This window comes from Myodes glareolus, chromosome 1, assembly GCF_982192425.1.
Source record: "Myodes glareolus chromosome 1, mMyoGla1.1, whole genome shotgun sequence".
In the NCBI taxonomy this organism is placed as follows: Eukaryota; Metazoa; Chordata; class Mammalia; order Rodentia; family Cricetidae; genus Myodes; species Myodes glareolus.
In genome coordinates, this window is record NC_142026.1 from 85531118 (window position 1) to 85536211 (window position 5094).

Consider the following 5094-nt stretch of genomic DNA (forward strand, 5'->3'; position numbering starts at 1 on the left):
AATGCAGCCTGACGGTCAAACAAACCAGTGCAGAGCCATAAAACCCCTCGGATTTGGAGCCCACGCCCCATTTACAGTAAATGCCCTTGGCTGCCCCGGGCCTTTCATCATTGCAACGGAGCATGCAACTTCTTGATAGACAAAGTCCAGTTCTGCACTTATGCTCAGCATTTCCTTCAAGGGAGTTCACTAGGATTCACCCAACACACAATAGGCACACAATGAAATATTTTAGCAACGATCGTTTGTACAGCGGATATGCCATTTCCAGGCAAAACTATCGCAAAAAAAAAATTCTAAATCAAAGTCATTTTGTATCATTTCCATTAGGCTGACTCTAACACAGCGCTTGAGATTGACAGTGTATTCTTCACTGCAGAAAAGGATGCTTTCATTGCTTAGATGGAAACGGCTTGTGAAGCTAAGGTTTCTCCTTAGATGGACACACCTGTAACCTGAAGGAAATCACACTTCGTTTTTTTTTTTTTTTATGCCAGGTCATTTATTTTAATTTTAGTTTTGTTTTTTTATTTTTTTATTAATTTATAAAAGTTTCCACTTCTCCCCCTCCTCCCAATACCCTCCCATTCCCCCCACTCCCTCTCCTCCTCTCTCTCCAGCCCTAAGAGCAGTCAGTATTTCCTGCCCTGTGGGAAGTTCAAGTTCCTCCTCCCCTCTCTTCAGGTCTAGGAAGGTGAACATTCAAACTGACTAGGATCCCAAACATCCAGAACATGCAGAGGAAACAAGTCCCAGTGCCATTATCAATGGCTTCTCAGACAGTCCCCGTGCCAGCCACATTCAGAGAATCTGGCCACATTCAGAAAATCTGGTTGGATCACGTGCTCGTTCAGTCCCAGTCCAGCTGGCCTTGGTGAGCTCTCATTAGATCAGTCCCCTTGTATCAGTGGGTGAACGCACTCCTCACGGTCCTGCCTTTCTTGTTCATGTTCTCCCTCCTTCTGCTCCTCATTTGGACCTTGGGGGCTCAGGCCAATGCTCCAATGTGGGTCTCTGTCTCAATCTCCATTCATCATCAGGTGATGGTTCCCTCTGATCCTGCCTTCCTTGCTCACGTTCTCCCTCCTTCTGCTTCTCATTTGGACCTAGGGAGTTAAGTCCAGTGCTCCAATGTGGGTCTCTGTCTCTATCTCCATCCATCGCCAAATGAAGGTTCTATGGTGATAGGCAAAATATTCATCAGTTTCCTCATGAGCAGAAAACACTTAAGCAGAGGGAGGAATGCTCTCTTTGAGCATCCTTTATACATCTGAGAGTAACTGAACCTGAACTCTGCATCCCTGAGGCAGAAGACATTAAGAGGCGTAGAGTCTGCTCTTGAGAAGAATCCAGGCCCTTGAATATTTGAATGGTTAATAAAGCAGCATGAACTGGCTTCTCAGGAAACTGTTCACAACCCCTTTCCCTGAAAGTGGGATCAGTAGAAACACCATAAGACTTGGAGACATTCTCAGTGGGTGACTTCTGTAATGTTTACGTAGCTGGAGTATTACCAAGCTATTTAATTTTTTTCTTATGTCTGTTTATTGGGGGCACTAGTACTACAGGGCATGTGTAAGTCAGAGGACAACTTACAGGATTTAGTTCTTTCCTTCCACTTGTGGGCTCACACTCAGGTTGTCAGTCTTGGTGGCAAGGTCTTCCACCTCTGAACCATCTTGCCAGCCAGCAAGTCATTTTTGTCCTAAAAGCATCATCAAATAGTTTTAGAGCCCAATACTCAAGGTGTTGGTAAAGAGAAAAAAAAACAGAGAAAGGGAAGGAAAGAAAGAAAAAAGGAAGGAGGGAGAAGAGAAGGAGAAGGACAAAGGAGGGAAGACGAAAGCATTTGAAACCAAAGCTAAGATTCCTAAGCTTAGTTCTTATTCAGCCTGTGAAGCCTGCCAGTCCTCAGCTCACAGGGACAGGAAAGGAAGGTACACCTTCATTGCCTAGCTCACAGGCTCACCTACGGGAGGAAGGAGCCACAAAAAGATGCTTAGTAAAACTTAATGTGTACTACAAATGAATGGAACACGCCCCCTTTTTTGTTTTAAATGTGAACCGTTGTTTTTGTGAATGGAGTGAACTAGATCTGTAAACACACCTTAACCTAACTCCAATAGTCTTTCGAAGAGGAAGCTGACTTTTTTACTATTTCTATTGAGAAGACAAAGAGAAACCAAGGTTAACAATCTAAAGGCAACTCATCAGAGGGTGTTCCACTCTATAAAGGTCATTAAGTCTGGTATCCAGGCAACCGGAGTACCTCCCACTTTGAAGTAAGCCGGGTGATGGTGGCATCAGTCACCCTTTCCTTAGTATCGGGTGCAACTGCCACCAGAGCAACGCCCATGCCCAGGTGATAACTGTGCTAACGTGGGTCACCATGTCACCTCCTCAAGATGAGCGATCATTCCCAAAACAGACCAGCAGTGTCATGTGGAAACTCACAGCTGAGTGTCCTAACTGACCGAGAAGAACAGCCGAGGACCTGCGTTCCAATCGCTCCTGGCTCTTCCACTCTGAGAGGAGCTTATGTGTCTGAAAAGGAATGCCTCACTTACCTGTGTTGAGACGATCATGACAAGCAGTCTGGAGCATCGTCAGACAAAAACAGTCATTAGGCTGGGCTATTCTTAACTCTCTGCGTGGATTGCAGGGAAGAGCTTTTCCTGAAAACCCTAAGTTCAGATGTTTACAATTACAGGCAATGAGGCTCAGAGAGACAACCTCATGGATCACTTGTGCTTTATTTTTGGTTTTGTTTTCATTAGATGCAACGCTGAGCTGAGCCGTGAGCCTTCCAGGGAGTTGCACAACTTCAGTTTTTAGAGATTGTGTTTCATAGTCACGGAAAAAAAAATAATTGGGTTTAATAGGTTTTCACAATCATATTATCTACTTAACCTTCCAAGATCATTACTCATTTAATTGCAAAGCCCCAGGGAAAGATCATAGGGGAAGGACCATGCTAGAGAGCCATAACAGTAAAAAAAAAAAAAAAAAAAGCAGGTTCTCCACAAATGATGGAAAAGTATTTCCAATATTATGAATGAAGCTTCTAGATTTGAAATAGTTGTGCCTCTGATAATTGCATACATTACAAAATGGAGACTTGAAGGTTAAAATTATATTTATTGATGTAGAAATGTAAGTACATATCTGCTTGCAAACAGATAATAAAGGCAAGAATGATAAAAATGCAAGCCCCAAGCTGTGAGTGACAGGCATTTGCTGTGTTATTCAGGCTTTGCTGCAAATACTCTCATCCCTTAGAGAGGAGAAACTACAACTAGAGATGTGAAAGTCATCGAAACAACCCGTCCCTGTATCAGGGTAATTGGTACATAAACTGGACCACGTATATGGGGCAAGGATGCTCTGGTACTGTGGGGTTTAAATCTGTCTCTTAGTTTTTAGAGTATCAGAGGAGGTAAGTCATGTTGTGAGCATTAATTCACTGCTCTACAAATTATTACATTCTACAAGCTCCAAAAGATGTTGCCATCTTGATGGCCTCTAAGGAAAAGTCCTGGGTGAAAGGCTTACTCTCAGTCTGGTTTTGATTCTCTCGTTTATTTCTGTGGGATTAAAGCGAAGCAAAAGCACTTAACAAAGCAACCAACCTGTATACAGAGCACTGTAATTGGACTCCTTATTCTGGTTGAAAGCCAAGGCACTTAGATCCCTGTTGCTTTTGTCAAGTCTTTTTCCCAAGCTGCAAGGGCCTTGTTTGTGTTCACTCCCAGTGTTCTAGGCTACTCTGTCAACCCCGGCTCCAGTTGTCCCACATCCTCCCACAGAGGTCACATTTTACTATTGAGAAAGGCTCGGCAGGAGGATGAAGTACTACGCAGTCACACAGCAACCAAAACACCAAGACACCGCCCCAGGAAGATGAAAGCTCGCGGTACGTGGACAGCAGAGCTTCCAGCTAAGCAGGAGGCTGGCTGACGAAAGACAATCACCACAATCTCACAAACACACAGTCCCTTTAGGCTTCCAACAGACCTATAAACCCGGACTGAGAAAGACTTTCTCAATCAAGGCCAGGGCCAGGGTTTGAAAGTGAACCAAGTCCACAGGCCTCAGGACAGTGACTTGTTAGAGGAGGTGAATGAGGAAGACACCCCGTTCCTTGGTAAATCTATCCATTTCCATGGAATGAAGGGAAAGAATTCGCTCCTGATCAGCCATTTATTTCAAGAGTACATAAAAGAAGGAAATAGGGCTGTAATAAAATTCAAACGGTATACAGTGTGTAAAGAGTTAAAAATCCATTTTTATTAGGTTACTACTTAGTGCATGGCAATATAAATAAGATTTGGTGAAATTACTGTCCTAAGTGTCAAAAAGATGTTTTCAGTGAAAAACATTTGCAAACACGAATAAAATTGGTTTGGTTATTCAGTTGACAAAACTGAACGAACATACTAGAAAATTCTGTGCATTCCAAATCTGTGGCCACTCCAAAGCCCTCTCCCCATCTCTGGTCAATGACAGCATAGCTCACTTCTCTGTCTCTCGTCCAACCACCCAGTCTTCTCAGTAGGGCTCCCAGAGCCTCAGTCCAGGCATTGGAAACTTTCTAGGTAATATCTGGGCATTAGTGTCCCAGTAACAGAGCCACGGTAGCTGAGCTACGAAAGAGCTGTCAGCAAGACTATCTGTTCCATAGATGATGCAAACTGCTCTTGCCAGGCCAGTACTCAGAACCCCAGAAGCTTCCAAACTCACCCTCCAGAGACCCCTAACAAGAGAACCATCTATTCTCTGCCCCGTCCTTCACCAACACCCACATTCACATGAAGCATTCTGCAACCATTTACATCCACCCTGCCAAGAAAGCACTGAAATGAGATGGAAACTGATTTTATTGGCGTTCCGTGGAAAAGCAAAAAGCTATTAAGAGCCCACCTGTAATCCTCTGTACTGGGTACTCAGGATAGAGTGATGAAAAGACGTCAATCATTAGGTCACCCTACAGTCGCGTGTTAACGACATCATTAGGTCATCCTGCTCCCTCTCTTCTGACTCCATGGCCATGACTAAACTCTGCTTTTTATATAGGCTTTAAAACACATCGGAATC

At 43.8% G+C, this 5094-nt stretch overlaps 1 long non-coding RNA gene across 1 annotated transcript; it reads right to left on the reverse strand.

Moving 5' to 3' along the window:
• Positions 1-494: 494 nt before the first annotated feature.
• LOC146895906 (uncharacterized) lies at positions 495-2733 on the reverse strand. The gene is made up of 3 exons (XR_014997772.2): positions 2568-2733; positions 1597-1705; positions 495-1176 (listed from the first exon to the last, which is right to left on the reverse strand). It is a non-coding gene; the product is annotated as an uncharacterized LOC146895906 (long non-coding RNA).
• Positions 2734-5094: the final 2361 nt, after the last annotated feature.